The sequence below is a fragment of the Pezoporus flaviventris genome, unplaced genomic scaffold (assembly GCF_033815535.1).
Source record: "Pezoporus flaviventris isolate CSIRO_AGI_PZ_B2104156 unplaced genomic scaffold, CSIRO_AGI_Pfla_v1 ptg000007l, whole genome shotgun sequence".
In the NCBI taxonomy this organism is placed as follows: domain Eukaryota; kingdom Metazoa; phylum Chordata; class Aves; order Psittaciformes; family Psittacidae; genus Pezoporus; species Pezoporus flaviventris.
Window position 1 is genome coordinate 83,099,376 of NW_026892555.1, and position 27,867 is coordinate 83,127,242.

The window sequence follows — 27,867 nt, forward strand, 5'->3', positions numbered from 1 at the left end:
GTCAGTTCACAAAAACTAATTACTTCAGGTTCAGTAGCTCCAAGGTGTCAATTGTCATTCAGGGCTATGGATGATTTACTCCTTACCACATAGGTGAAAACCAGGAGGGGAGATTAAAAGGAATACTTCCGCAACTGAATTGATATGTTCTTCTGAAAGTGTTACCAAAAAGCTACAATTAAATCTACGAAATTTTAATCTTCCTGCGAGACTCCTGTACTTTGCACATTCTCCCTGCACCGAGGACATCAATGGAGTTGTGACATCCTTCACACAAGTCACTTGCCCCGTGGCTGCTAAGACTCAGTCCAGGCTATTCAGATCTCTGATGGATTTTGTGGCAACAAGATGGCCAACAAAATTTGCAGCTGAAATGCCCAAATTTCCTAAACTGGCTAGCTTAAAATCATCTCAGCAAACACAAATATAGCCTGCTCTTAATAAAAAAAAAAAAAACAACAAAACTGGAGTTTTTCATGTGGGTTTGTCGTGTGTGGTTTAGGTTTTGGGGTTTTGGTTTGTTTTTTTCTAACTGCTTATATTAACAGGCTAGTTTTGACAAGAATATGATCTCTGTGTTTTATGTCCGTGGAGATCACAGTTGCACTGCTGGCTACAGCCTTAACTGTGAAAAGCTGCTACACAGCTTTCTCAAGCCTGTTTTGTTTAAGTTCTCAGTTAAATATAAATCTCTTCCTCCTTTGTCTCAGTCCCTCTGAGCAGCTGTCATTTCATACTCTAGCTCTATCTGGACTTAAGGCATATCATTGTGTATCAGACTGCTGTGGCATTTCTCTTCCCTATCCCTGGGGACTCACAGGCACTCACCCATTAGTGACCAAGAGCAGCACGGATATGGCCAAACTTGTCCAGGCAGGGAAGGGCCCTGCAGGCTGCAGCGGGCTCTGCCTCCCCTCTATGGCAGGACCTAGGCTGCGGCTGCCAGACAGGAGCCAGCTGAGGAATAACCAGGAGAGGCTTTGGTGGGGGATTCACCTCAGGCTTGGGAGTTGCCTTGGCTGCTATCCTCCCTGACTGCCCAGCCTGCCCGGCCACCTGCTGTGCCATCACCTCTCCTGGACATCACCAGCCCATGGTCCCCTGTGCCCCTCAAACAGTAAAGGCCAGCATGAGTGTTGTGTGAGTAAAAGGTGCTGAACTGCATTCCGCTGGAAAGGACTTTAAGGAAAAAGCAGCTCTGCTTTTGTCTGGTGATTGGAGTCTGGTAAATCTTCCTAAGCAAATCACCTGTTCTAGCTCACCATCTTTTCTCTTCTCCTGCCTGGGTAATACTCACAAAGTCCACAATATGCAACTTGTTATTCCACTGGAAACACACTCTGGCTGTGGTCAGCTGATGTATTCCCACTTTCTTACAGTGGGAATGGGTGTGTTTTCTCATATGTCAGAGAGAAACCGTCCAGAATCAGAGGGAAAATGCCATCCTAACTTCTTTCCATGCCAGCTTGGAGGGTGCAAAGGTCTTGTCTCCAGCCCATCTGGGCTGCTGCTCTAACTTCTGACATAAAAAGTACATGAGTTACTTGATCCGGAAGAGGTATCTGACACATGATTTTATGGCTGTTATTTAAAAGTCAGGATGGGAGAACAGGTTCCTGTTGTTTCCTTATCAATGACTTCAGTGATTGATTGACCATTGTTTGTACATGTGAATTGCCTTTTCAACTGAGTTGCAGTCACTGAGCACATGCACGTAGACAACTAAAAGAAAGAAAATTATTTTTTCAACTACCAGCTGAAGAAGAATGGAAATAGTGTGGCTGATGCATGCTGACACAAGCTGAAAAAGCAGTTTCCCTGATGTGGAAGAAAAATGCCAGTAATTACACTTCCTAAAGGAAGTGCTGTCAGCACACGTTACAGATTTGCAACTCTTCCTAAGGTTTCAGACTCAAATGTCCAGATACAATTGCCCTTTTGACTCTATGAGTCTGCATTTCAGAACACCCAAACTGCTGGAGAGTAATTGTTCTGCTTTTGAACAGTATCACCCCTGAACTGGCTGCCAAAAAAAAAAAAAGCCCACTAATAAAACATTTGCTGCTAGTATTTGGTATCATCAGTTACAGCCAGAGGATAGCTATTAAACAGCTACTGCTTTGCAGAGCGATACTGAAAAATACTGAAATTCTATCATCTTTTTATGTTCCACTATGAGAAAAAGATGCCCTGTTTCTTTCCTCCTCAAAGTTTTGAGACTCTCTTAAAAGACTGATTTTTCAAGCCTAGTGATCAGAAAGTCAAGAATCATTTCCCATATCAAAAAAGTAGAAAACTGATGGATCACATCTATGATGTTCCAGTAAGCATTCTTTGGAAAACCTCATGGGTATTTTTTTATTAAGTCTCCTAAAAGAATTTTGTAAAAGCTTCTTGAAGAGACAGTTCTGTTGGAGGTGTTCCTTAAAGGAGTATTGCATACTGAAAATTGACTTTATTAAATAGAACATGGATTCTTGGAATACCTCAGTCTGGCTGAGCAAAACAAACCTCTGCAAAATGATCACAAGCATTCACTGATATTTTTATCATTTATAGACTCATCGAATTATAGAATAGTTTTGTTGACACATTACTTTTGCTCTTAAAACTGTAGACATAATTAAGAGTGATGCACTAGCACAATAACATTGTGTATGGGAAAATCTAGAACTTCCAACTCGTATTACTGATAAGGCTCCAAGCTTCTGCTATGATACTTTTTGGTCAGATCTGTGTTAAATTGCATGCTTCTTTTCTTATTCCATCCTCTTTTGCTTATTACATCAAATTGGTCTGGAAACTACAGTATCTTCTCTTGGGCCTGAAATGCATTCTGGAGTGCTCCTGCTGGGAGAAAGGCTGAGAAGGAGAAAAGAAGGAAGCAAAAGGGGAGAAATTATTATTATTTTTTTTTTACTTACTGGAGTTCATAACTTCACAAAGATTATTTTGCTCCCTTTTATTAAGCACTTTCATACAGCTGACACAGATTTAACTATGAAAAATGGATATATACTTTTTTTACATAAGCACACAATTTTAAGTGACCAAATAAATGGAGAGGCAGGGAGAAGGTTTAACCAAATCTGTAAAAATGAAAAGAGCATGTGTGTAATGCATTTTTGCTCATTTTTAGGTAGTTATTCTTTGATATGGTTATTACAGTTCTAAATTGTACTGGGAAATTCAATTACTTATACCTAAGAACATGAAAATCCATTAGTAGTATAATGTACCAAGAGCCTAAAAACTGCTTTTCTGCTTAGCTATTAAATATGGTTGAAATGAATTACCTTTTACAATCGTAATGCTCGATCTCAGATTACCCAAGAAAGCCATGTAAGGTCAACTGAAGTGAAGGGATGGGAGGAGAATAATTCCTTAAATAAATGGACTTCAACATTTACTTGTGTTCATGTTTGGAAGGCTGTCTTTGCAACCAAAACAGACAAGTGTTTTTCTCTCTCATACTTACATGTTGAGAAGTGACAATACTTATATAACATCAGACGCTTGCAAGTTAAGAGTACCAGAAAAAAGACTGTCCATTCAAATCCAATGGATCCTTATTTACAGTTATTAAAATAAACTGGTCAAATCCTACTTTCAGTAGGACCACAGGCTTGTTGTGCACCTGTTGAGAATACAAAAAAAGGGAGTTGCAATAAAAAAGATGTCAGTTGCAGTTCCCATTTGATGCTTATTTTGAAAACCATCTACAGTAACGCAAGAAGGAAAAAAGTTCTTTGTTAAAGATATTGCTGAATGTCCCTCTGGATATCCTCATTCTGCTGCAGAGTTCCTATAAGGTGTTGGGAAATTTCCTCAACAATTTTTTTTTTTTTGTGAAAATTCCTATATTCTACATGACTTAATTAATCTAACCACATTGATGCTAACCTGAGATTCTCCAGAATTAGAAAGCGTTTGAACAAACCAAAATCACATTTTACATAATGCAAGTGCTCATTTATGCTACTGCTGGGAGCATAGTCCTTTAGCAGGAAAGCAGTTGCAATCAATCACAGGCTCCACCTAGAAGGCCCGTAAAATAAATAAAATGTGCAAAAATCTAACAGATTAGATTTTTCTAATTTGTTAGACTGACAATTATAAAACATCTCTAATGTTTTTAAGAAGTATTATACTATCCAGCTATTTCTGGATGTTCTACATCAACATTGATGGACACTCAAGCAGACACCTCGCATAATAGCCTGTTTTCAATAGTAAAATCATATAGCTCACTTATTACCAAAGCTATTTAGCGAAGAACTTGTGGAAGTCCTCCCAATAAAAAAGAACTACCTTGATGTGAGCAAGAAGGTGTTGGTTGAAATTTTCCACAGATGCTGATGTCAGAATATGCTTTAACATTTGATTGTGCACAGTCTTTCTTTTTTCAAGTTACTATCCACTTATTGTAACTCAACTGATGTCCCTCCACTACTATTAAATTTATGTGGTGCATTAACTATAAAGTATGATTTAATCTAATTTCACTTATTTACCTTTAAGTTTATAGACTCATAGAATCATAGAATAGTTAGGGTTGGAAAGGACCTTAAGATCATCTAGTTCCAACCCCCCTGCCATGGGTAGGGACACCTCACACCAAACCATCTCACCCAAGGCTTCATCCAACCTGGCCTAAAATTCATTCAAAAGCTGTTTTTCTTAATACTAGTCTTTTTTGTACAGCAGTCTTTTTTAAAAAATGTTACTTGAAACAGAAGATAATTAGAAATAGATCAGAAAGTAAAAGTAACACAAAGACTTGTATTATGCGCTACTAGGATCTCAAATTAGACTTAATGCAGAAAATTAGCAAATGGAAAGCTTAACTTCTGAGGTTAACTTCACCCTTGTAGTAGCTAAGAATACGTTGCCATGGAAGCATACCTGAGAGGGAAAACTCAGCTGCAGAGAGGGAATTAACTCTCTCAATGTAGCTGGAAATAACTTACAATTCTGACTGTCTTCTTACATAAAAATCTTTGCAAGACTGTAAATCCAGACCATTAACCATTTTGTGATTATCCCCCGTAGCAGGATAGTGGCAATAATCCACCAGCTGTCTACAGAATTGATCTCCTTCTATATAATGGACCCCAGGCACAGGCTCACATTTGGCCAAATAGGAAAAACCACTCTAGCAGAAAAGTGCAATGCCAAATTGCATAGAAAAAGCAACATGAAATGCCAATATAGCTGGCCAAGTATTCAGAGCAGGGCAGGTGGACAGCATATTTACAGGAGAAGAAGAAAAGGTTGCTTTGCCATTTAATCCTCTCTGTGATTTCAGTCAGTTTTGATCTTGGAAGTGTTTATTTCAATATTGTCTTAATGTTCTGGGAACCTAATACTTGAGTTAAATTAAATTTAAGCTAAAAGTGACCAGAGTATTACATAGTGAAGTGTGCAGAAGTATGCTTGGCATATTTTCTTAAAAAAACACAGTAAATGTTAGGCTTCTAGGTGCATTAACTCCAGTCCCAGTTTAAAGAAGCTTAAAAAATGATTAAAATACTACTTTGTAAAAATGTTGCTGAAAAGGGCAGTTTTGATTGGTGCTGGTGTATCACATTTCTCATGTGTTTAGAAATCTTACTCGCATTGCTTATCATTGGAAGGTGCTGAGTTATCTCTAGCATTGCTATCTTAGCTGGTAGACCAGACCACTGCTTATCTCTTGACATATAACCCGTTCTTCGAGCACTTACTCATGGGGCTTGAAAATTACCCTTACTTACTGGAAATTTTTACACAGTGTTATCTAATACAGTCGTGTTGTTAGGAGGGTGCAATGGCAGTTCATTTTTTATTTACTCTTGTATTGGGTTTGCAATGAAATGTTTTGGTGGTGGAGGAGCAGGGCGGAAAGCTGAAGAATTTATTGGAAAAGACTGAAGTGTAATACTTGATTTCCATCAAATAATCCAGAGCGTATGTTGTACTAGCCTGAGGAAATAGAAACAGAGGAAGAAGAAGATTTTCCCCCAATAAATCCAGCCAATAAAAAGAGGATGTGTGGCTATTACTGTCCTGTTTTCAGCTGGGATAGGATTGATTTCCTTCCTAGTAGCTGGTGCAGTGCTGTGTTTTAGCTTTAGTTGGAGAACAATGCTGACAACACACGAATGTTTTTAATTGTTGCTAAATTGCACTCACTCCAATCAAGGACTTTTCAGTCTCATGCTCTGCCAGTGAGGAGGGGCACAGGAAGCTGGGAGGAAGCAGAGATAGGACACCTGACCCAAGCTAACCAAAGCGGTATTCCATACCACAGCACGTCGTGCCCAGTTTATAAACTGGGGGTAGTTACCTGGAAGGCCCAGATCACTGCTTGGGTCAGGCTGGGTATCGGTCAGCAGGTGTTAAGCAATTGTATTGTGCATCACTTGTGTTTTGTTTTGTTTTTTTTTTATTTGAGAGGGGTGTATTCTTTTTTTGTGGGTTTTTTCTTTCTTTTTTTCTCTCTCTATTTCCAGTTATTATTATTGCTGTTGCTGTCGTTATATTATTATTGTATTTTACTTCCTTTTAATTATTAAACTCTTCTCATCTCAACCCATGGGTTTTTACGTTTTTCCAATTCTCGTCCCCATTCCACTGGATGCAGCAAGCTGCTGCATCGTATTTTGTTGCTGGCTAGGCTTAAACCATGACAATTACTTACACTACAGTGTGTTAGCTTGCCTGATCTGAAAACAAAAGAGAGCATAAATCACTACAAAGAAGTATTTAATCACCCTAATATCTTCATCAAAAGGGACTGAGCGAGGCAGCCCGTTGGCAAAGACAAATCACTAGTCAAAACTTTAAAGAACTGGAACAAGGAATTGAAAAAAAGCAAAAGATAAATTTCTCTCCCTTTCTATAAGAAACATGAAAGTAAATAGCTGACAAAGTGTTGAGATGTTTGTTACCACCATGAATATTTTTCAACCTTAATTCTCTCTGTTCCGCTGTTTCATTCCTTGGACTCTTGAGTTTATCACTAAAGCTGAGCTGGGGGGTTCTTTTTGGCTCATAGCATTATCTGCTCCCTAGGAGCTTAAACAAACTTTCTAGCTGACTGGTGGCTGAAGCTGGCATAGGTTATTCGAATCACAAATCATGAATAGTTGTACTGGATGTCATCCAGAGCAACCCCCTGCTCAAAGCCAGGAGCACTGATGACCTTGGATCAGCTGTGGCTGTTCCTAGATAGGTCTTCAAAGCCTCCAACAAAGGAGATGCCGCGGTGTCTCTGCACAACCTTTTCTGGTGCTGCACTACTCTGTTAGTGAAAAAGTTTCTTCAAAACTGAACCTCTGAAGGAACAGTTTGTGACTGATGCTTCGTGTTGTACCATTTGTCACTACTAGGAGGCATTTGGCTCCATAGTCTTTGTACTGCTTTGTAAGTAGCTAGCTGTACACATCCCTCAGTCTCTTCTCAACATATTTAACCAGTCCAGATCACTCCACCTGTCCCTACAGAGCACCTGCTCACAGCCTCTGTCCATGGTGTTTGTTCTCTGTAAAACCTTTTCCTATTTCTCCACATGCCTTTCCAACTGGGAGGCACAGTACTAGGCTTGGTATCTCAGGGCAGCCTCACTAGTGCTGAACAGAGTGGGAGTAATACCTTTCCTGAGTATGCTGGCCATCTTTCTCCTAATGCAGCCCAGTATTTGGTTTGCCTAATTTAATAGATAGTAGATTGAATGGATTCAGAAAAAAATTGGGCATGGATAACAAGAAAAGAACTCTAAACATCTGAGTGAACAATAACTGGATGCCAGTTTGGGGACAAAAGATGGTTCTGGCAGGTGTTTTTGGCTAGGTGAAGGAAAAGTGACATCTGTGATCAGAAGGTTACAGGGACAGGGAAGGCATGAAACAGAAGTGGAAAGACTGAGGAATTCAGTAGGAGAGGTTATTAGTGCTCCTTCATTCAAAATTTGCAAATGGCTGTTATTTAACTTCAAAGACTTCTGGTCGTATAATGAAAGTATGAACAACAGAAACTAGATTAGCCAAAGAATTCTCACATTGGCAAGCCAGTAAGGGAGGATCAGCTTTTTTATCTGAAGACAAATCATTGCAATAAATGACTTTAATATTATGTCCTTCTCTGAGGCCACTGGTAACTGCTGGTAAGCTGTTTTTAGGTAGGCCTCAATTTTGATGCCTTCTACTTCTGGATTTTTGTGTGAAGTTTATGGAAATGATAGCAAATTCAACTTGTGATTGGGTAATGTAAATCTGTAAGAGGGGTATGTCAAAGGCTAAGGTGCTGGTGCAGAAGCATATGATGTCATGGCTGTAGTCCTGGTGACATCTCTCCAGATAATCTGTTTCTCGTACCATGGAGTTTCAATATCTGCGATGAAACATTTAAGATGTAAGCTCACACATCTGAGTCAGAAATCTGGGTTTTTTTTTCACTTAATACTGAGAGATCCAATTCTCACTGGTAATGACAGCTGAGAAATTACAGTTCTGATAAGGAAACTTTGTTTCTTGCAAGCTGAGGACTGTAAAGCAAGAGTGAGGCATAATGTGCTGCTCTAAGTATATGGCAGGTTGACCCTGGCTGGACACGAGGTGCCCACCAAAGCTAACTCTATCCCTCCCCTCATCTGAAAAGGAGAGACAAAACAACACCATGAGATAAGGTCATGGTGAGATCACTCACCAATTTCTGTCATAGGCAAAACAGACTCTGCTAAATTAATTTAATTTATTACCAATCAAATCAGAGTAGGATGATGAGAAATAAACCCAAATCTTAAAACACCTTTCCCCCACCCCTCTCTTCTCCCTGGGCTCAACTTCACTCACAATTTTCTCTACTTCCTCTCCCACAGTGGCGCAGTTCTTCATGAACTGCTCCAGCATGGGTCGCTTCCACAGGGTCACAAGTCCTGCCAGCAAACATGTCTTCTCCCCATGTGGCCTTAGGTCCTGCCAGGAGCCTGCTCCAGCATGGTCTTCCAATGGGATCACTTTTGGTGCATCCACCTGCTCCAGCTTGGGTTCCTCCGTGGACTGCAGGGTCACAGCTGCCTCACTATGGTCTGCACCCAGAGGTGCAGGAGAATCTCTGCTCTGGCACCTGGAGCACCTTCTCCCCTCCTTCTTTACTGACCAAAGGTGAAATGAGAAATGTAGAGACTTATAGCAGTCTGGAAACAGGGAGAAGGACAAATCTGAACCCTTGGAATGACTGCTTACTTATAGATCCTGTTTAGCATCATGCTTAAAGTTTGTTTCAGGCAGAAACCTACTCAGTGTGTTTCTGAGTAACTTGTGTCAGAGGGAGACACAGGTATTGGCAGGATGAGTGCGTTCTGTTTAACTGTATTGAAGGGTCAAGGGTTCTTGTAACAGACAGGTATGGAGGATTTTATCTGATTTATTGTTCCCCACACACCCATACTCTCTTTACAGAACTAGTTATCCCATTGAAGAAAAATATTTCAATAAGCAGTCCTTGACACCATAAGTAGCCTAGCCTTGCTGGGTCCTGGAACCAGGAAGGGAATTGATAGCACAAAAGCTTTCCCATTTTTGCTCTGTTGTTCCATTTGTGCTTCTTTTTATACTAGTCTCTTAACCCACTTAAAGTCTCCTGAATATTAATCAGGCACTTTTTGCTTGATGAATCAATGTATTGAGCTGTTTGAGCTTGGTATCCAGAACATGATTAATCTCCGTTCACATCTAGCCAAGAGCTGCAGCTAATAGTGAATGTGGCACTGAGCTTATTAATTCATGTTTGCAATACATGAACCAAATAGCCAGATTTGTCTAACAAATCTCATACTTTGGAGCTAAAGTGTTATCCTACACTGACGACAGCTAGAGTCACTCAAGTAGAGATGCTTTTATTTTGCCTCCTCTTATTGGGATGTTTTTTTTTTCTTTTGGTACTGTCTACATCTTCATCACAAGGCAAAATGTATGCAAAATGCCATCCAAATAAACAAATGACAGTTGAAAATTCATGTATAGAGACTAAGAGAAGATAATAAATAAACACTTTGAAAAAGGTTACCCAGGAAAAGTGAGATAACTGTAGACAAGGCAACAGCTTCATCCCGCTTGTGTGTGGAAGAGCCATTGCTTCCAAGGAGAGTGATGAGGAAGGATTTCAGTGAAGCCACTGAGGTGTGATTACAGGTTTAGGGAGCTCCTGCTCCTCATGGGGCCAGTGCAAAGCACCAAGAGATAGACGACTGAAAATGAAGTAAATTTTTTGAAAACAGCCTTCCTGGTGGAACAGACTTTGTGATTTTTAATCTTTTTCTGTCTAGCGAGTCTATATAGCATTGTATCCACTTTAGTTAGCCTGTGTCTTTGAGCTATTATATAAAATATAACAGTGTGTTTGTCTGAGTCAGACCTTACGAAGTTCAATTGCTTTTTCAATAGAAGAACACCACAGAAGTGGATAGTAATGTATCATTACTGAAAATGACGCAAGAGCAAGGATAAAAATGAATGTATAGAAGAACAGGAACAGCAAGCAAGTTTCATCTAAATGACACAGACTGAGGGTATGTTCTAATGAGTTGCAATTCAGCAGAGGCTTACTGCAAGTGAAACAGCACTCAGTCCTTTACAGTCTTTTACTCTCTTCTATTCCAGAGAGTAATACTGTTCCAGGACAGGATCTCATCTTTAACTTCACAGAGATTATGGCCTGCTTGCAAGAGGCATGGAAATACATGCCTGAGCATTGCTGAAAACCACACACTGTAACTAATACTGTAAATGTTGCATAGAGTCCAAATTGATTTTGGTACTTCCAGTTTTCAGGAGCTTGTGCTAACTGAATTGATTTGAAAAGGAAACTCCTTTTTACCTTGATAGAGCTTGTGGGGGAGGCACTGGGGATGAGGTTTGGGTAAAGAAGCAAAGCCTATTAAAGCTCATTAAAAAAAACAGACTTGATGAGGAACATACTGCTTCTGTGAGCTGATGAGAATTCACTGCGTGGGAAGAAGTCTGCAATAAAGCAGTAGATAACGTGTTCTTAAACGACAGATCAAGAGTCTGTCTAGCGGAACAGACAATCAGTAAAAATTGTCTATTAATCTTTGAAACTCTTCTCCCTTGAAAAATTTTCCATACATGAACATGCTCCTCTACCTACACTATCAAGGTAGAAGTTAAACCCTCACTCCCCACTATTACAGGGAGCACCGTAAGTTTCTCGCCTGGCTTCCTAATAGAGCGTTCAACCTGGGTGAGAATTTACTGGGGAGGAGCCCAGCTGGGCAAAGGAAATCCAGTCTGTAATGGATCCTGCTGCACAGTAGAGCCCTTTTGCCTTCTGCTTACTCATCAGAGTGCTCTTACAAGAAAAAGACTCTTCCCTTAGGCTCTATCTGCCTGGGAAGGAAGGCCAAGTTAGTTCAAGACTTAGGATTTGACCATAGCCAGTTCTTGTTGCAGCTATGCCAGCAGAAAGAACTGCTCTCTCTGCTGCCTGGCAGCAGCCCTTCCCCAAGCTTTGTTGCAGGTACATTGTGCCCTGCCTTTGCATTGCTGACCTTGACTTTGTCTTGCCCTCGTAATTTCCCACTCTGCCTTAAGAACTCTCATGGCTGCAGCTTTACCCAGCTATTGCTGGACTCTGACCAAGCCGGGGTGCCAACTGGGGTACCAGCCCTCCTTAAGCTTGGCTTTCTGGTGGGTGGTGGGACTGCATCTCATGGAAGAGGAGAGAAGAAGGTATGGTCCTGCTGGCTCGTGAGCACCTGCTGCCCTACCTGGCCTCTGCCCAGTGGCTTGCACTGACCCCTGACACTTATCTGCTAATGCAGTTGTTTGTGTGAGCCTGTCTTAACACACCTAAGCAAAAACTGGCAGGATTGGATCAAATGGGGTCTCTGGTGATTTAGTTCTTTTTGACTTGGCTAATTTAGGGAAGTGATGAGCTCAGCCTGTGGAGAGCAGCTGTCCTTTGAGTGGGAAAACTGGTGGGCAGCTGGAGGCACACAGAGTTGAAGGTGTCTTCACTGGCACAGTCTTGACAGGAAGAGGATGCATCTATGCTCATATCAAAACTGACAGAAAGTGTCTTCTCAACTTCTGCCTACCCAGAGAACCCAAAGCCAGCTGCTTGGGGTTGTTCCCCAGGTACAGAAGTCCTTATAAACATGTCCAGAGCTGGCCCACTGAGGGAGGGATTTCCATTCCTGATGCCCCAAAAGTGATATACAAAGACTGGGTAACTGTGGCTTCATACTTACATTTGGGTATTAAGACAATGCTACTTGTTTGCTGTCACCTTACTATACCAAATAAGAGTTGCTCTTCAGTCTTGCAGAACTGAAAGTCGGCTGTGTTTCCTGGTATTGTGAAAGAGTTTCAGAGGCTTTCAAACAGGAATGGACCAAGTGTTTATTCTCACTAAAGGAAACAAGATATGAAGTATGAGAATTGGGTTCATATTTCCAAAGGAGTGTGTGTGAAGTGACTTTCTTTACCAACATCCTGCAGCAGAGTTTGTGATGTGTCAATTGCTGGCACAGAGCAAAAATCACTGTTCATTTAAGCTTCTTTACATAACAGAGATGTAACAGCCCTTCAGTGTATATTCTGAAGGAAACATGCTAAGAAAATTTCTTTTTTCAGGGGTGAGACTCCTGTGCTACTTTATTTTGAATATCTAATCCAAGTAGCCTACTCCCACCTTATTCCAATTTATTTTCTCTCAAACATTTTGCATTATTTCTCATTCTGTCACTGACGTTCCAGCCAAGTTTCAAAATAAAATTCAAGTACAATGAAATATTTCTCCAGATAAGTAGTGGAAATGAAAGCAAGTCTGCTTTGTTGCAAAAGTACTGCACTCCACCATAACATGTTGGAAAAGACCTCAAGGATCTTCTGGTCCAACCTTTCTTCACAAAACATGCCCTAGATGTCACAGCACCCTGTCCAGCCAGATCTGAAAAGTGTCCAATGTTGGGGAATCCCCCACTTCCCTGGAGAGGTAATTCCAATGCCTGATTGTTCTCATTGTGAAAAAATTTCCTCTTGTGTCCAGTCGAGATCTCCCCACGAGTAGCTTGTACCCGTTACCCCTCATCTTTTCCATGTGACTCCATGTAAAAAGGGAGTCTCTATCTTCTTCATAGCCACCTTTTAAATACTGGAACATGGTGATAAGGTTCTCCCCTAAGCCTTCTTTTCTTGAGGCTGAGCAAACCCATTTCTTGCAGCCTTACCTTATAAGGCAGGCTTCAAGGTCCTTCGATCGTCTTTGTAGAACTTCTTTCAACCATCTCCAGCCTGTCCACATTGATTTTGTATAGCAGGAACCAAAACTGAACACAGTATTCCTGGTGTGGCTTAATAAGTGCTGAGTAGTGGGATAATGACATCTTTATCTCTGCTGGTGATGCCCTTTTTAATGCAAGCCAGCATCCTGTTGGCTTTCTTCACTGCAGCTGCACACTGTTCTCTCATACTGAGCTTGTTGTCCACCAAGACCCTCAGGTCCCTTTTCACAGAGCTGTTCCCCAGCCAGGTAGATTGCAGTCTGTGCTTCACTCCTAGATTGGGTTTTCCTAGGTGCAAGACCTTTCTCTTGTCCTTGTGGAACTTCATAAGGTTCTTGTTAACTCACTCTTCTGATTTATCCAGGTTATCCTGCAGGGTGGCTCTCCCCTCTGAAGTGTCCAGTTCTCCATTCAGTTTAGTATTGTCAGCAAACTTGGTCAGGGTACAACATATTGCTAATCACTTATGAAGATAATAAAAGCACTGGGCCGAATGTGGATCCCTGGGGGATCCCACTAGTGACAGGTCACCTGTTGGAGCTATTTACCACCACATCTAAATGCAGCTTGTCAGCCAGTTCCCCAGCCACCACACACACCAATTGTTTAGACTAAAATGCACCAGTTTCTCTAGAAAGTGGCTGTGGCAAACCATATTGAAAGCTTTTGAGAAATCCAGGTGAACAATGTCCACCACTTGTTCCATATACACTGAGAAGCCTCGCAACAATGTCAACCAGCTTTCTTAACACCCTCAGGTGGATAGTGTCAAGGCCCATCAATATGAAGGGGTCAAGCTCCTGTGGTAGTTTAGATATTCTTCAGTAAGACAAGAATTCTGAAGGAGGTAAAGCAATTTCCATTATTAATCATTTTCAACTGTCTGTGGAGCTGCACGAAGGTTTGCAGTTGTCCGTCACTAACATATAAGCTAGCAGTAGAGCTATCTCTGTGGAAATGAAACGTAAAAAAGCTATACTGACAGAAGTCAGTCAAGTTTGTGGAAACTCTGCACACATATAGTTGGAAGTTTCTGCATTATTAACTCCTACTGTCTTTTATTCCCTGGTGTAACCAAATGCAAGCAAATTATTTTAGTTAATAATCTTCATGTTCTGTTTTCATCTGCTGTATACAAAAGAACACTTACAAACACATTAACCTTCAGCTTTTTCTAAAGTGTCTTTAACTCTTCAGGTAGTAGACAAGATTATTTTCTTTACACTCTAGTGAATGAGATATTGCTTTGTGATGGCTGGCCGATGTACAAGGGGATAAATCACATGTTGAGTGCATTGCTATGGCAACAACCCAAAAGGAAGAATTCACTAGTTCCTCCCACTGGCACCTCTTAAATTACTCGTTGTTTTGGAGGGGAAGGAGATGGATTTTGTTGTTCTTTTTCGGCAGCAGGCTCAAAATAATTAGCCTCTTTGATATGATCCAAGATGGGCTCGGGCATGTGAGTGTTACAGGACTTCAAAATGCAGACACCTGCAAAAGCAATTGACAGCCCAGTGACTGCTGAGCCACCACCTAATCCCAGAGAAACCTAAGGCCTGTTAAAGCCTGTATTCTGTAAATGCACAAATAGATGTAGAAGCCCTGCAGAAAAGGATTTAGCTTCCCCATTGACATTGCTTTGCGTAGTGATAGGTCACAGGAGTTATTTATGCATAAATATGCAAATCCCCACCTAAAACAGCAGCTCCTCCTGGTTCTGTGGGTGCCCCAGATGCCTTTATACAAAAGTGTTGTGGGAAGTTGACTACTGCTCCCTAGAAAGTTCATTTGCCTGGCTCACTGGGAAAATTGAATGTTTGAGGTGGTTTGACCATACTCCTGAACACAGTTTTCTCAGTCTAGCATACTCCCTCAGTGCGATGTTTGAGATCTCCATCAAAATCAGATATAATTGGAAAACACAAGTGCCTACTGATTAATCAATCGTGTCTTTTTCCTCACTTCTATCTCATATGCCCATCAGCAAGATATTTGTGAGAAGGCACCTTTTGTGGAAAGGGGAAAGAAGAGGTGTGTGTCAGAAATGTTAATCTAGAAATAAATGAAAAAGAATTAATATTAAAAGTCAGTACTTCTGACTGACTTGTGTCATACTTCTGCTTTTGTATCAGGAGCACAGATGCTAGGCTCTTGAACAAATCTGGACATTGAAAATGACTTTGGGGGTTGAAGATGTTACCCTCTTTCACCATCCATGACTTCCACATGAAATCTAAATCAATAGAGGTAATATCTAGACCAGAAATTTTGTGTTTCCATCTTCATTGAAGAGATTTTTAAGATTCCATGAAAAAGCTTTTTTAACAGTACCTGGTTCAAACCTGGACATCAGGTTTTGAAAGAAATACATTCTTCCAGATTTAATTTAATGTAGAAGCATTGACTCCAAAAGCATGATAACAGCAGGAAAGCCGAAATCTGTGTTTGACTAAACCTTGGAGAGTAGCAGCCTGCTAAGTACAACTGCAAAGGGTTAAATGAACAAGCATATGTAGTGTTAGCAGTTGATTTGTAAGGAGGCTGTGGCAGCAGGGAGCAAGGTTTTTCATTTTGAAAATATGAGGCTCCATACTTCAGGGGACACCAGGACCAGACTCTATTTCCTCTTCTGTAGTTGCCTAATGTTTAGATCAAATGAGCTACATGTTATATCTAAGCTTTCTGTACTTTCTCTTGCACTCCTCTGAAATAATAGCAGTTCTTGAGCTGGCAGAGACATTGGTGCTTTGACCTGTGTCAGGATTTTCCACCAGTATAGACATAAGAAATGTTACCAGCATGTTCAGTGATGCTGCGATAATGAGGTCACAGCACAGCATCTAAAGCAAGAGAACAGGAAGTGCTTCATTTGTTGTAATATATTTTGAGAATGTGAAAAATGGTTTATTTGAGCAGTTCAAAATCTCTAAGACATACCGTTTCTGGAGTACAACTGAATGAAGGGACCTCATCTTGAAGCAGTGGTTGGCGGAGTATAATTCATAGCAGCCCAGTCATTAAGATGTTTCCTACTGAATTCAGTGAAAACCTCAGTTTCTAAATCCTGGTTTTACTTCACTCACCTGGTGCAATGCATGAGGAAAGTTAGATGGGAAATCTGGCAGTATGAGCAGCAAATCAAATGACCTTTAATGCATGATAAAATATCCCAAAATAAAACTATTAAACGTATCCACGTAAGCAAAGCTGGAAGAGATACTCAGAAAAAGTATTGTTTTCTATGTAGGTTCACTATATATTCAAACTCTGGTTACCCAGCTGAACCAATGTCAAGCGCATTTCTCTTTTGAGAGAAGAGGTTGATTTTGTTTCAAATTTGTTTGCTTTCTAAAGACTAACATGGATGCATAAATTAGGAATTGGTTTGACATTACTGATTCACTTCTGAGGTGGACTACCAGGGCTACAAAAATCACAAATCTATAAGGCTACTAATAGCTGTTGTATCTTTGCTGTGTGGCTAATATTGGTCATCCGCTTTTTCCAGTGGGTGATACAACAACTGTTGCTTCCTCTTCTCTTTGCCAGACATTTTCTCTCCATGACATTCTGTTTCTCAATGAAAGCAAAGTGGATTTTCCAAATGAACAAGCATTACAGGAAAAACTCTTGTTGGGCAGTTATTTTTCATTTTGAAGAGAATCTTTTCTTTATATAAAGCAACTGTAATCTTGATATTCTGCCTGAATTGGCAGCGTTTGTCACAAATATAAAAATTCTTGTCTGTGCTCTTGTATCATGTCTCAATTACTGCAACACCACCTGATTCAGTGTCAAAACCATAACATCTTTAAAAAAAAAAAAAAAAAAAAAAAAGAGAAAAGACAGTCTTATTTCATGGATTTCTAACACTTTTGTGAAGTTATTCTTCCGGGCAGTTAATCAGCGCACTTCCTTCGAGATGTCTGAAATAGTTTCCTCAGAACAATAGGCTATAATTTGACCCTGAGCATCCATCATCTGGCTGAAACTACTTGAATTATCACATTCAATAGCTGAAGGCTCCTAAAGATACTGACAAGCTTTCCAAGTTGTCTATTTTTCTTAATTGTTTGCTAGCATAGCAGAGTTCTGGTGCATACGAAGGGGCTTTTTGGTATTGGTGATTCCATTACCCCTGTAATAATATACCAGGTTTTACTACTACAAAATATCATTTTTGGCCAAACTTACTTGAATTCTCTTTCAAGCTGCTCTTTTAAATCTAAGCATTTGAATTTTTGAGGTGTTTGATACTGCCTTTGTTGTTCCTTTAATTTGCTAATTTTAATACCAATGACCCAGTGGATTGTTTTGTGAATGTTTTTCTTAGAATTAATGGGTTCTATCAAATTCCATCTCATAATGTTTTGCTCACCCACAGGGGTTCAAAGAATGGAGTTTGACTGTAAAAGAACTTTTCTTTGTATATATTCTTTCTTTGTACATTTCTTACTGAAGGAAGTTGTGAATGTTCCTCCATGGCAGTGTTCCAGGCCAGGCTGGACAAAGCCTTGGGTGTGACACAATTTAGTGTGAGGTGTCCCTGCCCGTGGCATGGGGGTTGGAACTTGGTGATCTTAAGGTCCTTTCTAACCCTAGCTATTCTATGATTGTACCTACATTTTGTGACATCTCCCTCGATGTACCATGAAAATACACTATTCAAAGTAAATAGGTGGACCTAGAACTGCATGAGGAAATGAAAGACTTATGAAGAAGAGATATGTAATACTGAATCTACTGTGCTTGTCATTGGTTCTCTGCAACTTTCCTTCCAGCATGACAACCTAAAAAAGCTTGGTGCATTATCAATATTAACAAAAGATTATGTTTGATTTAGCTGTAGAAGAAAAAGGTGATGTTTCACAGACACTGAAGGACAGGGAAAAGGGAAAACTAATTTATTGGGATCTTGGCCTAGGGTAACACTCTCAGGAGGAAATAAAATCTTCCAAATAGGGTGATCAGTTACTGTTCAGTATTGATGGGAACTCTGCTAGCATGGTTTCTTGTAGAAAGAAGATAAGAAGGGATGCCCTGAGGTACTGTTCTGCTCAATTTTGATAAACCAGGCAGCAGTAGCCATGTCTGACCAGCCCAGCGCATGCATAATTCACCAGTTGCCATATCTTAACTACTAAGAACAAAACACCTCTAATATCATTCCTGTATACAAAAGACTGTCCCATGTGATCATTTCTGCAGGAACAGTTGCTGTTGATGATTTCTAAATGTCTTTTCTATGTACAATTTGATTGACATTTCAACAGAGCCATGTAGGAGAGTCTTTGGGAAGCTCCGCCTGGGTTGTTAACGCATTTAAACACACAAACTGGACTAGGTGCAGCAGGAACTGCTAGGGGGAGCTTCTAGTACTACCTGAAATTTCCAGCTTTGAGGTCCTGTAACAATTGATCAAATACTTGATTGTGAAGGTTCAGTGACCTAGTTTGGAGACAGCTAATTGCCTCAGGTCAGCCCAGTATTTTATCTTTGCAGAGAAGTGGCTGGGGCATCACTGAACCACCCAGGGAATTAAGGGCTGAAATACATTTGGCCTGCATACAGTCAAAGCAACACTGCAGGTATAACTAAGGAAGCAACCTGATTTTACCACCTGCTGCACACTTTTAAATCAAATTTCATAGTTTTTTATACAATTTTTATAACTGAAAGGCAAAGGGTGCATCTACTCTGTGATCACATAAATATGGTTGAAATGCACTAGGGTGAGCTGAGACACTATTAAATTTGGTGCCTGCTAGAGCTAATTACCCAGCTACTAACCTGAAGAAGTTTTGTAAGCCCTTCTAACCTATGGGCTGTAATAGCCAAACTGCTGCTGGAAGAGATAATTGTTGTAAAAGAGTCTAGTGAGCATGATAGCAATTACAAAAATCTGTTTTGTAGGTTAATATTAGACTCTTAAATACCAGACTTTTCCAGAGACACAGGTAAATACTATGGACAGGCCCAGAGGCCCTCTAAGTCATTGTATGTGGTCAAAATGTCAAATAAACAGTGTTCTTGCTTTGGAGGGGGGAGTGTGATAAAGGGAAAGGGTCTTCTGTGCCTCAGAGATATAATGTCATTATTTAACCTTCTGAATTACAAGTTTTATGCTCAGAGCATCTCTTAAGTCATTTATTGAGAGAAATATGCTGAGGAGAGAGAAAGATATAAAATTTTTCTGTGTTTCCACTTAGGAGACAGGTAGGTACTGTTAACAGACAGATTCACTGCTCTGGAAAATAAGAAAATGTTAGTGGGGAAAGAACTAAACAACTGAAGAGTGGCAAGAGAAGGGATTCAAGAAGTTGTAAATGAGTTACTAGGCCTTTTAACTTCAAGTCAGTGATTATAATCCAGGCTAGCTCTGTATTGATAAGAAAGTAATTACTCTTTGACACACCTGAAGGGTCTAGGATGATATGAATTAAAGATCTGGGCAAAACCTAACGAAAAGCTCTATGTGTTACAAAACCCAAATGCAATCAATTTAGACAAAAAGCTGAGAACATCTATTAGAATGTGCAAAATTGATTTTATGGAGAGAAAATAACAAATCTGGTACATGTCCTGGGCCTGTCAGGAACCCAAGTGTTAATTCCAGTGACACAGACCCTTAACCAGAAGGACTTGGTTCAATACCTCCAAAAAGGTAACAGGGATGATAAACAGCTTCACAACCACCAATTTTGTTGAGTGAGTCACTTGCCAGATTAGAACGGCCCCCTTGATTTAGCACTTTTAATCACTACAACACTAACAGGGAGCCACTGCTGAATATACCCTCTGCATGTCCCACTCCTTTTGGGTTACTTCCTCTTAGTCTTCCCACAGAAGCTCTCCTACCAAACTCTGATTAATAGCACAGAAACTGGAGGAGCTTCGTATATTCTTTGTGCTTTACTTAAAGATATTTCTTCTTCCCCATGCTTTGATAGAAAAATTGAGAAAACGCTGATAGCAAGATAAGCCAGAGTTACAGAAATCAATGAACTGTGAAAAAATCGACTGTGTTTTACAAACAGTGATTTAGGCCAGTCAATAAATATTTAATGATATTTTTTAGGTCAAAATACTGTGGCAATGGAGAAGGAAGGAAAACTTATGCTTTTGATATTTGTTATGTATGGTATGATTATGTCTTTATATAATGTGGAAAGAAATTTTCAAAGAAAACGTGTTTCTTTATCATTTGTCAGGGTAGTAACAACATTTCAAAATATTGTACAAAATTATAAGAATAATTTTAGGGCTGAACGCACACGTTCTCAAGGTATGGAGCAGGTTTCTTCCTCTTTGTTAAAAAAGAAAGTATAACTACCTTCCTAAATCTGAAGGTAAATTGCCTGTAATGTAAGTTTGGGTTGCAACTTAAAGAGATATACTGTGGTACAAGAGACAAACACATCTAAGGCAATTCACCTGTGACATTCTGCTCCTGAGTTTATATCTTATTTACTAATCTCATTATACTACAGTTAAAGTCCGTTTGTATGTTTTGGCAGAGCAGGTACCTAAGAACATTCTTCAAATCATTTACAGCAGTACCCAGCAAGGCTGAATCATGAACCACTGAAATCACTGAGCTGAAGAGTTGCTAAGCTGACTGAAATCACTGAGATAGAAAATCCAACATCTTGCCTCTCAGAATCTTGTTGGAAAGGTGTGTTTTGGATCGTTTTGGTTTGTAGATCAGTTGTGGAGTGTTTTTTTTTTTTTTTTTGGTTTCTTTTCATAAATTCAAAATACGTATCTTTTCATGCGAGTCATTGAATCAGAAACTCTTGCAGTTCAGACCAAATTGAAGAGAGCTATTTCGGTCTTCAAAGGTACAGATACCAGTAAGTAATTTGCTTCTGGTTACCTACTTACAGCATTTAGTAAAATGAATGAAAGTCTTCAGTAAACCAGCTAAGAACAATCTGGCTCTATCAAGACTAATAACACTGGATATTTCTCGTTTTCCTCTCCCCAGTTTACTTTATAATTAATCAGTTTCTTGCTTACTTGTATCTGTAATTTAGAAGTGGTGCACTAAACAGAGGAGGTAAACAAAAGAATAATCATTCCTAATCTAGTCACAGCTGTATTCAAATTAAAGAACAATCATGCATATTAACACCTCAAGAGACAGATAGGGACTAATGATTACACTTGAAACAGTACAATACCATATATTTACAATGAAAGCTCAGAAGCATCTTAAAACAAGTACAAGATTCAATTTACATAATTTGATTTTTTTTTTTAAGTGGTAAGCTTTTTCTGGTACTCTATTTATTCTTTTGCACTTTTCTTAGCCTAAACATAAAAGGTATGCATCATATTCTGACTTATATATAATGATCTGTTTTTAAATGATCACTCAATCCATTTTTTCCCCCAGAGGACAGGGAGCACAGAATCAGTAACTGGAATCTCCTAGGTAGCTCAGGAGATCTTTAAGGTTTCATGAAGTTTTTTTGCTAAATCTGCCTTTTAGGTGTATAGATGTCTAAACAAAACCAAAGGATTCTGAAGAGAAATTTAGATGAAAGGTTTCTTTGAGCCATTTAAGAAAAAAACCCAACAAAACAACAAAATAAACCTGAAGAATCAGATGCCAACTGATCATTTACAAGTTGGCATTCTAATTTTCATTGTTGATAGTTTCCACCAGCAAGCAAATAGGGAAGAGACATTCTAATTTTTATTCTGACATAGAATCATAGAATAGTTAGCGTTGGAAAAGACCATAAGATCATCTACTTCCAAACCCCCTGCCATGGACAGGGACACTTCACACTAAACCATGTCACACAAGGCTCTGTGCAGCCTGGCCTTGAAAACTGCCAGGGATGGAGCATTCACAACTTCCTTGGGCAACCCATTCCAGTGCTTCACCACCCTCACAAGAAGGAACTTCTTCCTTGTATCCAATTTAAACTGTTAAAGTTTTAACCTGTTACCCCTCGTCCTATCACTACAGTCCCTAATGAAGAGTCCTTCCCCAGCATCCTTGTGGGCCACCTTCAGATACTGCAAGGCTGCTAGGAGGTCTCCATGCAGCCTTCTCTTCTCCAGGCTGAACAGACCCAACTTCCTCAGCCTGTCTTCATACAGGAGGTGCTCCAGCCCCCTGATCATCCTCGTGGCCCTCCTCTGGACTTGTTCCAACAGTTCCATGTCCTTTTTATGTTGAGGATACCAGAACTGCACACAATACTCCAGGTGAGGTCTCATGAGAGAAGAGTAGAGGGGCAGGATCACCTCCTTTGACCTGCTGGTCACGCTCCTTTTGATGCAGCCCAGGATACGGTTGGCTTTCTGGGCTGCAAGCGCACACTGAAGCCAGCTCATGCTCATTTTCTCATCAACCAGCACCCCCAAGTCCTTCTCCTCAGGGCTGCTCTGAATCTCTTCTTTGCCCAACCTGCAGCTGTGCCTGGGATTGCTCCAACCCAGGTGTAGGACCTTGCACATGTCATGCTTAAAATTCATAAACCTGGCATCAGCCCACCTTACAAGCATGTCAAGGTCCCTCTGGATGACATTCATTCCCTCCAGCATATCAACCGAACCACACAGCTTGGTGTCATTGGCAAACTTGTTGAGGGCGCACCAAATCCCACTGTCCAGGTCACTGACAAAGATGTTCAACAAGACTGGTCCCAACAGCGATCCCTGAGGGACACCACTCGTTACTGGTCTCCAGCCGGACATTGAGCCATTGACCACAACTCTTTGTGTGTGGCCAGCCAGCCAGTTCTTTATCCACCGAGTGGTCCATCCGTCAAATTGATGTCTCTCCAATTTAAAGACAAGAATGTCATATGGGACAGTGTCAAACACTTTTAAAAATCCAGGCAGATGACATCAACTGCTCCACCCCTGGCATCAGTTCCGTAGCTCCATCACAAGCCACCAAATTGGTCAGGCAGGATTTCCCCTTAGTGAAGCCATGCTGGCTGTCACCAAGCACCTTGTTATTTTTCATGTGCCTTAGCATGCCTTCCAGGAGAATCTGCTCCAAGATTTTGGCAGGCACAGAGGTGAGACTGACTGGTCTGTAGTTCCCCAGGTCATCCATTTTCCCCCTTCTTGAAAATGGGGGTTATATTTCCCTGTTTCCTGTCATCGGGAACTTCACCTGATTGACATGATTTCTCAAATATGATGGCCAGTGGCTTAGCAACTTCGCTTGCCAGCTCCTTCAGGACCCACGGATGAATTTCATCAGAACCCGTGGAGTTGTGTACATTCAGATTTTTAAGATGGTCTCGAACCAGAGCCTCTCCTATGGTGGGCCTAAGGTCTTCATTCTCACAGTCCCTGCGTCTGCCTTCCAAGACTTGGGTGGAGTGGTCAGAGCCTTTACCAATGAAGACTGAGGCAAAGAAGTCATTAAGAACCACAGCCTTCTCCAAATCCATACGTTGTTAGAGGTGGTCTATGTTTGATTTTATCTTCTATAAATGAGCTGAGTTTATATTTAAAATGTATTCTCTGTTGTCCTGGGTTCAACAGTAGCAGTCATTTTTCTCCTCCTGTCACTGGTACAGTGCTCTGTTTTTGACTTTCAGCCTGGGAACAGCACTGGTAACACCAATGCTTTTAGTTGTTGCTCAGTAATGTTTACATTGACCAAGGACTTTCTGAGTCACATGCTCTGCCAGGGAGGAGGGAAAGCCGGGAGGAAGCAGAGACAGGACACCAGACCCAAACTAACCAAAGAGGTATTCCATACCACAGCATGTCATGCCCACTATATAAACTGGGGGCGGTTACTGGGAAGGGCTAGATCACTGCTCGGGTCTGGCTGGGTATTGGTTGGCGAACGGTGAGCGGTTGTATTCTCTTCCCTTGTTACTTCTCTTATCATTATTGGTGGTAGCAGAAGTGGTTTGTTTTATACCTTAGTTACTGGACTGTTCTTATCTCAAACCATGAGAGTTACATTCTTTTGATACTCCTCCCCATTCCTCCGGGAGCAGGGGGAGGAAGGGGAGGTGGAGTGAGTGAGCAATTCTGTGCTTCTGCGTTGCCAGCAGGGTTTAAAACAAAAGAAGCTGGCATTTATTCATCCAGGGTGCAGAATTCAGCATCTACTCTTGTTCAGAAGACCTCACCATAAGCAGCATAGTAGCAAATGTCAATTGGTGTACTGATGAGAAATGGTGAGGAAATCCTGTATGGTCTCTACATTTCTGCAAAGTTCATGCAGAGTGAGTCAAAACCCCTTTCTTTGACCTATGGAAGGCCACACCCAAATGCCTGTACGTGGTATAAACACCTTGTCCAACAAGGACGTACCACTGATGTTTGCCCAATACTCCAGTCTGTCTGAACATTTCTGCAAAGTTCATGCAGAGCGAGTCAAAACCCCTTTCTTTGACCTATGGAAGGCCACACCCAAATGCCTGTACATGGTATAAACACCTTGTCCAACAAGGACGTACCACTGATGTTTGCCCAATACTCCAGTCTGTCTTGATACGCCTGGCAAGACCTCTTGTCTATCAAGAGAGCCAACAACACCTCTGAGTTTAACATCATCAGCAAACTCTCCAATGATGCTTTCACCTCCTGTATCCAGATCATCGATGAGAAGATTGAACAGACTGGACGTGGTATAAACACCTTTATTGATGCAGTCCGACCACAGGGATTAATTTCCAGGGCCACCCAGCAGTGGTGCCCAGTGTGTGGCTGCCCTGGGCAGGGACATCCCCCTGGGCTTCCTGGGCACAAGGACTTCCTCAAGGCCAACATGCCAAAGGCCTGTCAAAGGCATGCTGGGTGAAGGGGCAGCAGCAGCAGTGGGGCTGTGGTGGGCAGGGCTGCGGGGGTCCCATCACCCGTGTATCATAGTGCCAACACACACCAACACAGCATCACAATGCCCTGGGGCAGTATAAGACCAGTGCCCTCCACCAGCGCTTTGGAGCTGCAGTGCCAGGCACTCCAAGGGCTCTCGCTCCCAGGGCAGATGAGGCCAGTGGCATTTTGCTGTTGTGGGAAGTCCCTGAGTCGGATCCAGGTGGAGGCAGAAAAGGCAGGTCCGGTGTCCCCTTGGAGGCATAACCAGCCCGTGGACCAGGAGCAGGTCTTGCTGCCCTGCTCAGGGAGTAGCCGATCGCCAGCCCTGGGGTCAGGAAGGAATTTTCCCCCGGGGCAGGTTGGCACTGGCCCCGAGGTTTTTTTGCCTTCCTCTGAGCACTGAGCGTGACCACTTGCCAGGGCTCCTGTGGTCCTGGTGCTCTGGGTTATCGCCTGGTGCTCATGCACCACGAAGGTGGCCTCTCGTGTCCTGCAGCTGGGGGGGGGAAGGCTTTTTTGCCCCCAGGCTGGACTAGCAAGTGTCCCCGGGGTTTTTTGCCTCCTCCGCAGCCGAGCACAGCCCCTTCACGGGGCTCCTTTGGGACATTGTGGCCCAAAGGCAGTGGCTCGTGCTCCACGTAGCTGGCCCTCGTGCCCCACATCCGGGGGAAGGCAGCCTTCAGCACTCCCAGGCTGGCCCCAGCATGGCCCCGGGACTCCCAGGCTGGCCCCAGCGTGGCCCCAGGACTTGCTGCTGTCCTCTGTAGCATTGAGCACCACCCCGAGTCAGGTCTTCCCTGGCCCTTTCTGGCTAGGCTCTCCCACTGTTCTCGCCCCACCACAGCACCACTCCTGCCCCGGCTTTCCTCCCTCAGCCTGCAAGGGAGGCCTTTTTCCAGAGAAACTGAAGGATGCATGTCCTGGGTTCAGCAGTAGCAGTCATGTTTCTCCTTCTTGGTAGCTGGTGCAGTGCTGTGTTTTGACTTTTGGCCTGGGAACAGAGCTGATAACAATGATGTTTTGGTTTGGCCAAGGACTTTGTGAGCCTCATGCTCTGCCAGGGAGGAGGGGAAGCCAGGAGGAAGCAGAGACAGGACACCTGACCCAAACTGACCAAAGAGATATTCCATACCACAGCACGTCACGCCCAGGATGTAACTGGGAGTTAGCCGGAAGGGCTGGAGGACTGCGGGGTTGAAGGAGGTATCAGTCAGAGCTTGGTCGGGCTGGGGGGCCGAGTTATTGGTTGGCTGGTGGTGAGGTGATGTATTCTCTTCCCTTGTTATTTCCGTTATCATTATTATCATTGGTGGTAGCAGTAGTGATTTGTGTTATACCTTAGTTACTAAACTGTTCTTATCTCAACCCGTGGGAGTTGCATTCTTTTTGATTCTCCTCTCCATCCCTCCGGGAGTAGGGGGAGGGAAAGAAGGGGGGAAGTGAGTGAATGAGTTACCTGACTGGGTTTAAACCACGACAATGCATCAGCCTGATGCTGGCTACGCGTGTGGATCGGGTTAAGGCTTGTGATCACCAGCTCTGACAGATTTAGGAAGAGGAAATAGAATCCAAGCTAAACTAGACTGAAATTAACTCAACTAAACTGAGATGAATAAAGCAACTTGATTTATAAATAAATAAAATACTCTTTCCACCTGTAACCTGATTTGGTTCTGCTTTGTGTCTTTGAAAGTGTTTCTGCTGTTAAATCCCCTTGACATTTTAGATAAATAACTAACTCTCACATCATCATACAACTTATCAAGAGCGCAGGGAATGGAATGGAATGCAGTGAAATGGAATGGAACGGAATAGAACGGAATAGAACAGAACAGCTATGCTATGTCATACGTATAGTTGTGTATGACAAGCTCTGACATAGGTCTGAGGGGATATCTGCAGTGCAAGTCCCAAAGGGGGGCCAGTCCCAGGCATTGAGGCCTATGAACACCCTCTGGACCCTGATACAAGTAGACCTGCACTCCTCATCTACTCTCCTTGCAACACGTATGGGGTGCCACTGGACAGAGAACATCAGGACAGTTGGACTCCTTAGGGAGCATTGTTGTTCCCAGGCTCTTGCCTTTTGTCCTCTTTCTCCAAAAGAAACAATTCAGGCATTTTTAAACACTCATATTTGGAGAAGGAGTGGGGTTGGGAGTGGAGGGAATCACAAGGACATGAGTAGGTATTGCCCACCTAAACAGGATTTGCAACCATGTAGTTCAGGAGCACATCCTGCTCCAGGCTGAGGGCTTGATCTTTGAGCCTCCCTGGTGTCACAGACGTGGTCTTTTTTGGTGGCAGTCATTTTTCTCCTTCTTAGTAGCTGGTGCAGTGCTGTGGTTTTCACTTTCAGCCTGGGAACAGCGCTGATAACACCAATGCTTTTAGTTGTTGCTCAGTAATGTTTACTTTGACCAAGGACTTTCTGAGTGTTACGCTATGGCAGGGAGGAGGCAAAGCTGGGAGGAAGCAGAGACAGGACACCTCACCCAAACTAACCAAAGAGGTATTCCATACCATAACACATCATGTCCTTTATGTAAACCAGGGGCAATTACCCGGAAGGGGTAGATAACTGTTCAGGGTGCGACGGGTATCTGTCGGTGAGTGGTGAGCAGTATTCTCTTCCCTTGTTATTTCCTTTATCATTATTATTATTGGTGGTGGTAGCAGCCTTGGTTTTGCGTTATACCTTAGTTACTGGACTGTTCTTTACTCAACCCATGGGAGTTACATTCTTTTGATTCTCCTCCTCATTC